This window comes from Equus quagga, chromosome 11 (assembly GCF_021613505.1).
Source record: "Equus quagga isolate Etosha38 chromosome 11, UCLA_HA_Equagga_1.0, whole genome shotgun sequence".
NCBI lineage: Eukaryota > Metazoa > Chordata > Mammalia > Perissodactyla > Equidae > Equus > Equus quagga.
In genome coordinates, this window is record NC_060277.1 from 84,890,699 (window position 1) to 84,903,868 (window position 13,170).

Sequence of the window (13,170 nt, forward strand, 5' to 3'; positions counted from 1 at the left end):
ATGAGTATCCTTGGGCAGGAACACTCCTCGAGTCTCTATTCTCTCGTTTATAAAATGGGAGCCGTGAAGAAAGTTCCACGTGTTCCCTTTGGCTCTAAGGTAACGTGAGGTGATCACTCCCATTTCCTGTCACCCCAGCCCAGTGGGGTACAACGTACATGGAGCAGCTCTCCTGGTTTGAAGAGTATGTCACGGCACACGGTGTCCAAACTCATCACTGGCCCCCACGGGACACCAGGGCTGGAGCTATAAGCAGCTCATCCGACAGTGGAATGGTTCCCAACCATTGGCGTGCACGTGGATCCCTGGGTGACTCTGTTAAATGCACAGTCCCAGGCCACTCCTCCAGAGAGCGTGATTCAGGAATTCTAGGACAGGGCCCAGGAAGCTGCATTTTGGATAAATACAAGTCTAGCTGAAAAACATGGCCTTCGGACTCAGAAAGACTAAGTCTCAAATGCTATCCTCTTGATATCCCAGCCACGCAGCCTTGAGCACGGTGCTCCACCTCCTTGAACCTCCCTGTTCCGAGGAAGCACAGCCTCCCAGCACTGCTGAGAAAATGACACGAAGTCCCTGTCCACTTCCTGCCACGCACAGCTGCCTACCACCGACCTGCTCCCTTCTCGCTCTAAAAGTGGGGCACCGCAGAGCGGCTTTTCAGAAAGCACTCGCGCAGTCACCTTTCAGAAGGCAGGTTGGGCAGGAAAAGTTACACTGCAAAGGGCCAGTGGCAGCTCTCTGACCATCTGAAATAGCCACATGGCTCTCAGGTAATAGTAAAGGTGGGGGTGAGAGCTGAATTTAGCCATCAACAGAATGAGTTGTAATCCTACACCTGGCAGCTGGAGGAAGGAAAAAAAAAGAGGCTTATGGTCCTCATAAATAGCCTTTCGGTGCCGTGCCCTGTTCAGTGCTGAGCTGTCCTGTTCCCATCCCTCGCCCCTCAGGCCTGACTCAACCTCCCAAGGAAGAGGAATGCCCTGACTGGGCACTGGAGCCGACGGGGGGTGGGGGGAAATGGGGCAGAAGGGCTGCCTGAGACGCTCCTGCCTCCAGGCTTTGTCCTCCGGGAGCAGACGGGGCGTGGTTTACCTGAGCACGCCCACGTGCAGCCAGACATCTGGGCTAGCCACAGCCAGACTTTGCCACCAAATGGCCGACAGAGCACATTAGCTCAGCTCCTCTGCTTGTCAAAACAATTAGGCTCTGGAAGGCGGCAGTGGCACTGCTGCCGAGAAAATGCAATCAGTGTACCAGCCCGTTCATCAGCCTCGCAGATGGTTCGACAGGGCCAGGAGGGCAGGGGACCTAAATGGGGGGACAAGGGACTGGGCTGTCCACCTTGGGAGAGGGGAGTCATTAAAACCATCTTGCAGAAACATTATAAAACCTGGAAGCACCATACAGCCACGGATGATGAAAGGTCTCACTTTCTGTGGATCTGGAGGACAAGTGGGCTCGCCGTGCTCAGGGAAGGATGGGAGTCGGGGCATCCGCTGAGTGATTGACAGGCTGGCCCTCCCGCACTTCTACTCTGCTCTAGTAACTACCCATATTATGCTGAAATGACACAAGCGACAATAATTAAGCCCAGATCTCTGTGGATCGTTCGCAGTGATAATTCCACCTTTGTAATTCAGCTTCAGATAAACCCCTTTTGTTCTGCCTTATAACACAGATTCTAGTATCATTCAAGTATATTAACTGTAGCCTATTACTGTCACAAAAAATGCTCCCTGAGCCATAGCAAAAGACTCCCCAGACAAAACTTTATGTCATGTTAATCCAAGCTTTAATAACGATGAGGATATATAACTGTAGTCTAATTGTGCTCTGCGTTCCTGCATACAAAAACAGACGATATCAAAAATGACAGCACCACATCTCTTCCAATGAAAAAGCATTAATTCCCCACTCAGGGTGCTGAGATGCTGGGGGTGAAGGGATGGTGTTCATATGGGGAAAGAAACGATATGGGGCTTCTGCGGATGAGGAAGACTTTGGGGTAAGCGTGGGGCCACCAGAAACCAATGCCACAGAAGGCTGAAGGCCAGGCTATGGAAGACGGTGGAAAGCGGTCATGGTGACCTCGGCGTGGAGACTGGAGACTTGTCATGAGAACAAAGCCAGAGATGTTCAGGGGAAACAAAGAACCTGAGTGGGGCTCTCCAAGGCAGCCAGGAGAATCCCTGGGTTCTGGACCTGGTTTGGACACTGAGCCAGTGGGTGACCCCAGCCAACTCATTCCCACTCCCTGGGCCTCCCTTTCTTTCTGCAAAGAGGGCATCAGGTCAGACCCAGGTGTGGATCTGGGCTGGCTCCCTCCCTCGCCTCCTTCAAGCCCTCTCCCTGAGGCTCACTGGGACCAACTGACATAAAACTGCAACCCGCCCAGGTGGTCCCAGCCTTGGTTACCCTGCTCTACTCTTGCTCCTTTTCAACCGTTCTTACATATTCTAACACGCGAGGTGATTTACTTATTTACTATGCTTGTCATTTATCGTATGTCTTTCTCCACTTGGATTCCGGTCTAGAAGGACCGAGATTTGTGTCTGTTCTGTTCACTAATGTATCCCCGGTACCCAAGATGGTCCCTGCACATAGCACGTGCTTGATAAACGTTTGTGGGACGACTGGGTGACACTACCGCAGAGCAGGTATGTGGCCTGGGACAGGTTCCTCCAATTCACTGAGACTCAGTTTCCTCGACTGCAAAAAGAGGCAGGTATCTACTTCCTAGCGCTGCTGAGAGATTCAAGTGAAGAGCAGATGCACCAGCACCTGGCATGGCGACTGGCAGAGCAGAGGCGCTCAAAGCATGTTATTTTTTGGAGAAAAACAAAATTCCCTCTAAGACTAAAGATGCAATTTTCACTGCTCAGACCAAAGGCAGGTCCTTACTCAGTCACTGGTCTCATTACTGTCACAACGTCCCCTCCTTCTAGAACCTCCACCTTCTTTACTTCTCCAGCCCCCAACCCACTCCAGGTCCACGGTCTGGCACCTGTTCTGGCACCAGAAAAGGACCAAACAGCATCATTCTCTTGCAGGGCATTGCTGCTTCGTGGAGACTTGTGGGCATGGGAGTCCAGAAGGCCAAAAAGAATCTGGGCGAGTCATAAACCCCTTGGCCTTAGAGTTACCATCTCTAGAAAATCAGGATACTGTGCGAATGGGTCTCCCTCACTGCAGATGGTGAGGATGGAACATAACAAAATGAACACACTCTGATAAGAAAAATTATGACTCTCTGTTACTTAACCTCTCTCAGCCCTGGTCTCCTTATCTGTAAAAAGGGGGATGATAATAACCCTCACCGCTGTATCGCATAGGGTGGTGGTGAAAACCAACTGTGCTAGTGGAGGACCATGCCATTTAGAGACAGACCAGAGGCAGACAGCAAGGGGCCAAGAGCATGCGATTTGCGGCGGGAGACTTGGCCTGGCATGCCAGCTCCCAGGTGCATGAAAACCACTTATCTTCTCCAAAAGGCCAGTTTCTGCATCTGTGTAAGGGGGCATTCAACTTCCCTGCTCCACTTGCCTCATGGTGCTGGGTGACGCAGGGACACATCCTTCTGAGCCTGCCAATCACTTTCACACCCACAAGTACAGGGCATGAAAGTGCCCCCAGGGGTGGGAACAGCAGGGCCTCCGTCCGCACTGCGGTTTGGGCAGCTGAGGAAGGGTTAACTAATAACGGCAGGCAGATTGGAAGATCCCAGGGCTAATACTTCTTCCCCGGGGGCAGACAGATCTTCAGTCAGTACCAGACTTTCCTGCCCAACCTGGGATCTTGAATGCCTTCACTGGGTAGAAGGAACTGAGACGGCAGAGGAACAGAAATCTTGTCCAACATGTTATGACTCGCAATGCAGGTGAAGTGATGGTGCCCCTCTGGGTCGGAGCTCCCCTGGGAGATTACTGTCCCCAGCAGGCGTACTTTGACTGAGATCTGAATGGCCAGCCTCTTTACTGATATTTTTGCTGCACTTAACAACCAAAGAATAAAAGAATCGGGAGGTGGCAAGGGAGGACAGCGATTTCATTCATCTCTTTCTTCTTTTCTGCTGTAGATCAACTATGCAACCAGATTTTATCAGGAGACAAATCAGAAACTCCCAGTAGAACAGCGATCATTCCTCTCCCCTTTCTTCTGAGAGAAGCAAACGACATAACTGCCCCAAAACTCCTACTCCCCAAACTCCTGAAAAACAACAGACAGGCAGAGGATGGAGGAAAAAGGTGGTTCCTTGTGTCTCCACAGCGCCTGCGTGGCCTTTGGCCCGCTGGCTGGTGCTCGGCATTCTGGTGGCGTGGTTGGGACAAGAGTCCAGAAATCCAACTGAGATTTCCTCCTTTGAAACGGAACCTGAGGCTCCTCAGCACCAAGAGTCTCCAGCCGGCTTCGTCTCTCAACCCATTCAACGCTTACTCATCCCATTCTAACTAATTTTCATCTCCCCAAAGTGGAAGACCGATGGAAAATGGAAGAACAAAGATATTCCAAAAAAAGACTAAGAATCCACATGGACTCCCCCTCCCATCCAGGGATCAGCCTGGGGCGTGTCAAACACAAGGGAACGAGGCCCTGCGTCCTCGGCTGCCGCTGGGATTTCTTCAAGACCGATCAAAAAATACGTTTTGCCTTGCCCATCTAGCACTGGCTGCCAAAGAGATATCTATTTGTGAAGCCTCAGTATTGATTAGGTCAAATGCTACAAGGTTCTTATTTCCTGATTTCTGACCTTAAAGAGTCCCAGAGGGCTTACCTAAAATAGTAATGCCACAGTGATAACAACCATGGGCAAGAAAGATACCCAGTAATTTTCATTGTCCTGATTTTCCTTGTCCATCACCTCCAGTGCTCACAGAGAACATCTCACAAATCCTTCCCCCATCCTTTAAGGGGATTACTGAGGCTCTGACAACAGAACGGATGTCTCATGTTACTAGAGAAATACTGCCGAGAAATACAAATGAAGGACTTAAGCAATTCAGAACATTATAAATCAGAAACTATCTTTTTCATCTCTGTTAATATGTGAACTCCAGGCAGCAAACCTAGTTTAAAAAAAAAGAAAAAGAAAAAGCTTTAATCACAACTGGTTTAGGTGGTATCAGGAGCAAATTACAACACTAATACAGTCCTCAGAGAAACAAAAATAAGTTTTAGAAGAGCAAAATGATGATTTTCAGAGCATGTTCATCATCCTTCTGGCTGACGTTATGAATTCATCATCCAGGGAGAAAAACTGAGGCAAAGCTGCCAAGCTAGAAAGGCTGAGTGAATGGCTAGAAGGCTTCCTATTCCCATCATTAGATCAGTCCTTTGAAAAAATCGTCATTATTACGGTGATGGCCTTCCTCTGCCGGATGCTCAGACATTCCTGAATGGGAACCGAGGGTTGGCAGGCACGGGTCTCCCCTCCCCCTTTGCCAGAACAAGAACTGTAATCTCAATTCCTCCCTCCCCCAAAACACACACTTTCTCTGATGGACTCACGTCTAAGTACATCCCCACCTGACCCCCAGGCTCTCTCGAAGAGCCCCCCAGATGACCAAGACCTTCTGGCTGCCGGAGTTCTGCATCAAGAGATGTGTCATACCTCCATTCCTTCATGCAGGGTCTGTGATCAGCCACAAACATTTAACTTCCGCTGAATTGCAGCTACATACGATGTGGCATTCTAAAAACTAACTCTGTAGAACCTTAGGGTTCCTTCACTTGTTCACTCTATGACCTGTCTTTCCGACTCCCAGGCCCGGCTCTGTGCCCGGGCGTGCTCTGAGAGAGGCCACTAGTCAGGTCTTGCACTAGAGAAAGGAAAGAGGAAGAAGCAGGGTAACCCACTCCATGATGGAATCAGAATAAAGTGACCAATGTGGGTGCTTGGCAAGAACACTCCCCAGGTTCTGAGGGTAAGTCCCTTGTCCTGGTGCCAGGGCCATGAGCTGAGAGTGCAAAGGCCCACGAGGTACTTTGTGGCGCCATGTGGCACCTCCCATCCACCCACCCTCCCTCCCCCGGACCTTGGCCAGGTGCTTGGCAGATGCTGCCGGCATGCACCTTGGCTCCAAGGAGTCTGAGCCATTCAAAGTCGCTGGTTCCAAGGGCTAAGCTGCTGCTGCCGGCTAAGGAGAAAAAAACAGAGGGGATAAAGGAGGGAGGGGGGAGAACAACAGAGAACAGGACTAGAAAATTCCTCCCAGAAGGCATTTCAGCCACTTAGAACAATCTGGAAGCCTGGAGTTGAGAAATGGAACACACCAAAATGCTTACCCAAAGTTCTTTCATGATGTGTCCCACTTTTGCTCTACAGAAACAAAATATCAGGGCAGCTCACCAAGACCACGCTCACGTCTGGGCTTATGAGATCTTGAAACGAGAGCCAGGGCATTTCATCCCCTTTGGCAGGAGAAGCCATTTACTTTGGAACCAGGACACACGTGTGCATCCAACCCAACCCGTGCCCCTCTGCGCTCACAGGCCTGTCCTAAAGCAACCACAAGCCCTTCCTGGATGACTCGGGGTGGCTTTCAAAGGTAAAGGGCTACCATCAGTGTGAGAAAGATTTTAAATGGCCCAAATTCTCCAGGCTCTAATTAGAGGGTGTCTGGAGAACTCTTGCCGGAGGAGATCTGAGGAAATGAAAATATGGTACATGCCAAGGACAAGTATCTTGGCATGGTGGCCACCCCAAGACACTTGGCAAACTTCATCAGGTTTCAACAACAGATCTAAACACATCAGGCTTAAGAGAACAAAGGAGGGTCCCTATGGTGCCTAAAAAGAAAGGCCGTTGCTAAACATTCTAAGCAAGTGAAAGAAAGAACTAGAGTTTATTGAGCGCCACGCATTTTACATCCATTATTTCATCCCCTCTCTACCACAACCATTCCAGGGAAGGTTGAGGATCCCCATTTTGCAGATGAGGAAACTAAGGCTCAGGCAGATTAAATACCTTGTCCTGGGAGAGCTTCAAGGTCCACGATTCTTCTGCCATAACTTGCTATCATGAGGTCCATTCTTTTTGCCAGAAGTGGAAGCTATGAGGGCTTTTCCAAAGTTCTTATGTCTTGGAGTCTCCCATTACATAAACTCAGGGGAATTTAAAGCAGAAACAATTTGTTCCTAACGTGCCATCATCTGGACATTCCAACCACCCTCTCTCTTTACCCTCGTGCTCACCCAACTCCCAGTCCTTCAATAATATCAAGTGTTAAAGTCTGCGGGGTCCACTGGGCTGCCACACCCAGAGATACTTGAACTTACAAGCAGATCCATTTGTTGCCTTTGTCCTTCCTCCCCAAGTCCTGTTTCTTAGCAAAGGTTTTACGATCTGCAGAATGGAGCCGCCACACGGCAGAAGTCAACAGCTCCTGGGTACCCACTCCAGCTGGGTTAACAGCCTCCCCTTCCGTGGGTGCCCAAAAGTAAACACACAATTAGAATGTAAGGTGTGGGCGGTAACCAGGATAAGAACCACGTGATGGCTAGAATCACCAGTGACCAGTACTGCACCTGGCACACAGTGGGCTCTTTATTGATGCTGCTGCAGATAAATAATTGAGAGAGAGCTGCATGCATGAGGGAAGAGTTACGGGAGAGAAGGTTCAGAGGATGGAACAGGAGGGACCACAGCTAACTGAGTCCTGCCAGGCCCTCAAACCACAGCGGTTCTAGGAAAGCCGCTGGGTGGTACCAGCTGGCCACACAGGACAGGCACGTACAGGGGCTCTGAGCGACTGGCGGTACAGGAGCCTCCCCAGACTGTTTGGAATTCCAAAGCTTGTGCTCAGAACCCCAGAGCCGTCTGGCTCCAGCTCAGCGGCTGCTTCTTCCCTGCCTGGCAGACCTACTCTTCCCTTCCACACCTCTCCCTTCCTCCCCTTCCACACGCACCTGAGCGCATCTATTCCTGGAGCCCTGCAGTCACCTCCCATCTTTCCCCTTGCTGCTGTTCACCTCTCCCGGTGACACATTCTCCCTTGAGAAGTTCCATCAGGCCCCACTGCCAAGCCCACACCCTGGGTTTTTCATAGACTTGTGGAATTGAGAAGCTGGAAAGGCCTTCAGAGTTCTCGTCCAACTCCCTCCCCTTTGACAGACGAGGGCTACCTGGGCCCCAGAAGCCACATGGCTTGCCCAAGGCCACTTAGCCAGTTGGCAGCAGAGCTGGGATGCGGACCCAAGGCTCTTAATGACCCTTAATGACTCTGATGATGCATAAATGAGCACGAAGGGGCTGCCTCTCTGGGCAAGAACTGAGAGTGAAGGCCTCGGGCCACTGCCTGGCTCCTGGCAGCGTGTTCCTTCTCAGACAGAGTGGCACGCGTGGGCAGGGCACTCTGGAGCTCTCTGCCAACACATCTAATTTTCTCTCTTGCCATGTTTGCACACCGCCAGCTCTAATGTGCCGTCATTTTGCAGGATCTGAGCACATTTCTAAGCTGTGTTTCTGGCTCTGAAATGTGCAAGGTACATATCACTGCACCCCAAAAACTAAAGAGAAGAACAAACAAGCCCCTAGCCCACAAACATAAGCTCCAAGAGCCCCAAGGGGTAGGTGGAGAGAGTTAAATATGATAGTAGGAAAAATGGATCTGCCCAAGGAGAGGAAATTTCAACCCACTGCTGATTATCTTTCATTATTCAACTGAGCTTCCGCAGATGCTGAAAGGAGGCGGATGTTTAGGATGTATGGAAATATCATTTGCCCCTGGGACAAGGAGGAGGGGGTGGTGTCATTCTATATGAATGAGATTTCCCCTGGTTGTTTTCTCCGGTAATCTTAGTACCACCCTCAGAAGAAATGAGGCAAACTGGGACCAGCAAGATTGACAGGACAAATGAAAGTGGCTTGGGCTACTGCCCCGGGCTTCACATGGTCTTCCTCTCTCCAGCTCTCTCCTTCTCGTCCCTGACACACCCACTTCATGGGGGCCGAGATGGGCCAGGCACAGAGCTAGGCGCCAGGAGGAACTCACAGTCTAGTGAAACGATGGCCAAACAACAAAATAACACTAAAACACCAGGCCATGTGCACAGAAGGGACACAAAGTGCTGTGGGAATGGAGGGAGAGAGATGTGACCAAATGCATGGGGCCGGGGAGGGAAGGAGGAGGCTGGCACATCTGCAGCGGTCTGCTGGCTGAAGGATGGACCAAGGCGGGTGTACAGAAGGAAGAGAGCTCCAAGCAGAGGACACAGCCCACGTAAAGAGACAGGAGAGAGGAAGTGTAGAGGACATCCAGTTTGATGTGGCTAAAGCCGAGCGTGTGAGAAGGCAGAGGCAGGGAAAGCACGCCTTGAAGAGTCTTGAAGGGTGCTGGGGCATGACGGGGCCACTGAAGGGTGCTGAGCAGGAGAATGACGTGGCCAGACCAGCCTTTGAGAACCATCCTCCGCCAGCATGTGAAGGATGGACCAGAGGACCGAGCTGAAGGTCAAGAGAAGAGGTCCAGCGCTTGAGGAATTGCACACATGAGAGATGAGGGAACAGGAGTACATGGCAGAGTGGTTGAAGAGAGAGGCAATATTCAAGCAATATTTTTAGGAATGGAAAGACTGATGACTATAGATGTGGAGGACAGGACAAAGGGAGGCGTGCAGACAACTCCCAGGTTCCTAGTACCACAGAGATGGAGCACACAGGAATAGAATCTGACCACGCCCCTCCTCCGCTTAGAAAGCCCTGATGGCCCCCAGTAGTGCAATCAGAGCTCCCCCAACTCGGTGTCAAAGCCTGCAACTATCTGGCTTTGCAGTCTCAGGAGCTGGCTCACAGAGCAGAGTCCTGCTCTTCTCTCTCTCTCACCACACCCTCCTCACATCCCCGGTGAGCAGCCCCGACAGTCCTCCTGCACTTCCCCTTCTGTACCTGGGGCCATATCGTCCCCTCTGCCGCTGAAATGCAAGGCTTCCTACAAGTCTGGCTCGCGAGGGTCAGCTCCCCGCCGCCACACCCAGTTGGCTTTATCCCCCTCTTCTACAATCCCAAAGCAGGCACCCAGGACTCTCCTTGTAGCATAGTGTCTGTCACTGTCTCACCCACAACACTCTAAGTTCCTGCAGGCAAGGACAGGGCTTGGTTTATGTTTGCAGCCCTCCGGAGTTTGGACACACTTAGCCCTCACTAAGTCTGGCAAGACACTGAAATGTTAGCAGACAATAAAAAGTCTAGGTAGCGGGGATAAAGGAGCCTCTTCACACTGATTCACATTTCCACACTCAGGATGGGCTACCACTCACATCCTCCCAATTCTGAATGAACCACAGAGCTTGGAACGTATTGCCCAAGAGACAACTTATGCAGAGGAAAACCAGGAAGCCTGCTCACCAGCGAATAAGCGTTCCCAACACACATACACAGAAGATCGACGAAAGCAGGTGATATAAATCCCATATGTCATTTGCATATAACATAAGGATCACTTTCAAGTTCTCAATGAAAGGTTATATAAACACCATTTCCTTCTTGATTCCAATGACCCAAACTATTTTCAGAGCTCTACTTTGGCAGTAAGAAAGCCTCCTTTTCGCTGGGTTGGGTTTTTGCTTTGCTTTACCCTTCGCTAAAGAAAGGAGACCCGGCTTATTTGGATCAAGTTAAGGAAAAAGACAGCAGCATCTTTGCTCTAATTCCAGGAGGCTGGGGGAGCCACTTATACACTCATTTCTGGTTCTCAAACGCTTGTGAGCCTGTTGATTAGAGGAAGGGTATTATCTGCATTTGCTGGGAGAAAAAACACCATTGCAGTGTTCTTCCTTTCACCAACTGGACAGTCAGAATGGTCCCCAGCCACATGGGTGTTTACATTACAGAATAACTTGCGTGGGTGAGAAAATTTATTTCAGAGACAGCAGAAGCTGTTTTTCTGGCACTGAATCCTCAGGAGGGGATGGAGCAAAGGAGTCTCGTCCAAGAAACAGACCCCCAAAGGCCTTCCAGGACTGAGGGTAGCCAAGTCTGCTTTGTTTGCGTGGCCCAGGCAGTCTCAGCCTGCAAGGATGGAGTGAGCCTAGAACATGGGTGCATGCTGTGGCACCATGGCCCCTGATGGCCTCCTGCACTTTGTGATATGCCCTCCCTTCTGCGGCCAGAGGAAGGCTGCTGGCCCATCCTCGGCCTGGGCTCCTGCTTCCTCATCCCTTTGACCCACTAAGTCATTATGGCAACTTGTTTCAACGCATGTTCCAAGAAATACTAGTCCCATAAAACTACACTCCTGTGGTCAAATTCACTCGGAGAACTCAGCTGGAGATTCATGAAGCTCATCATTACATATTAAAGGCACTGAGAAGGCCTGCAGGAAGGGAGCCCGTTTAATCCACGTTTCCCAGACTGGCTAGACCACAGGCTGTTTCTCCCCACAGCAGCTCCATGTTTCACTCGGCACACACATGAAGGCTATCGGTATTTCTCCCCTTCCATGAATGACTCCCATATACAAAACCCTTTGTTTCTATTTGTACAAATGAATCTGTTTTTTCCTAGATACACAGGAAAGTGGGAGAAACTAAATGATGGACCAACACAGACACAAGAAAGCTTCACGTATCAACCAGACCATCTTCAGAAGTGAAAGGATTTCAAAATCTCAATTTGGTCACTATTGAAGTAGCTCAACAGAGACCACTGAGGGTAACTGTCCCCATCCCCTGCTGGTGGAATATGTGCTGAAATCAACGGTGTGGCCCGTGGCTTCACATCTAGGCCACATCTCCTGAAACTACAATAGTCCAGGCCTGCCCATTCAGGGCTGGGAAGGAAGGCTGTTCTTGAATTGAAAATACACCCTTGAGCTGGAACCACTTTGGGACAGGCCCTGTATGAGGCCCCAGGGAGATTGAGAAATAGAGAAGACGTGAGTCTGTCAGGTAAAGGCTCCCCCTCCAGTGGGGTGATGTGAGAGAGAGGGCACCTGTGCAGGGGAGGCACAAACTGCATGCCAGGGCAGTGTACAGAAAGGAGAGATGACGCCTGCCTGAGGGAAAACCAGGGAAGGCTGCATGGAGCAGGCGGCATTAGAACTGGGGCTTCAAGTAAGGGTGAGAACTCTGATGGGGCAGAAACGCTGCTGTTTCTGACACGGGAGTGGCAAGAACAATCACGGATGACTTGGGAGAGACTGGAACAAGTCAGAAAAGCCACTAGTAGCCCACGGGGGCTGGTGAAGTTGAACTATAATAGGGAGAGGAGCTGGGGGTCCAATCACCAGGCAGTAAAGACACCCTGCTCCAGGAGGCCCTGGGGAACCAGCAGGCATTTTCAAGCAGAGGAGTGACATGAACAAAGTTGTTTTTAAGGCACGTCTCTCCAGTCACAGTTGACTGAATGAACCGGGTGGAGAAGCAGAGAAAGAAGGCAGTAAGTAGGCTCCTGAGCTAGCCTAAGTAAAGACATCCTTAGAAATGGAAAGAATCAGGAGAGGGGGGTTTTTGAAGCAGATGGCACCAAAGTCAGACAGAGAACTGAATTGCAGAGGGGGAGGTGACCACAGTTTTTATTAATTTGGGGAAGAGGGTGACGGAAAAGGAGAAGAAATATTTGAGGTTTCTACAAGACATCCCAGAGGAAATGTCCAGCAGATCACTGGACTTCCGAGTTTGGCATCCCAAAACATAGTCCAGGGCAGAGGTACAGATGTGGACCCATTCACAGAACAGCGATGCTGGAGGTCAAGCTGCAGAGAGAGGGTGCAGGGCATGAAGCCCCAAAGACATCTACCTTCCAGGCTGGAAAAGAGAAGCAAGCACCGCTGGAGACCAAGCACAGTCAGAGAGAGGAAGGAGGAGAGCCAGAGAGACCAGCATCCTGACAGACAGACTGGTGGAAGGGATAAGTGCAGGCTCTGGAGCTAGCAGCTCTGCCACCTACTAACTGGGAGACTTTGGGAAAAAGTTTGTGAATGTCTTGGTGCCTTGCTTTCCCCATCTGTAACAATGGCTCTCAGGTCCAAACCCACCTATTTGTTATACTCACTTTTGTGGCTAGAGCTGGGACCCTGCAAACCACACATAGACGTTATGCTCATTTCTGCTTTGCCACTGGGTCCATGTTAAGCTCTGCCAATAGGGGGCGCTAGAGAGAGACACTAAGGTTGGACAAGGAAGAAGGGACTTGCCCCTTCCAAATGGCTTCTTGGGGGCTTCCTGTCAGCA

General features: G+C 50.5%; 1 protein-coding gene across 11 annotated transcripts in view; it reads right to left on the reverse strand.

The window, feature by feature from the left end:
• Nucleotides 1–13,170, reverse strand: part of MSI2 (musashi RNA binding protein 2) — a 388,026-nt gene that overhangs the window by 172,029 nt on the left and 202,827 nt on the right. The window lies entirely within an intron of this gene.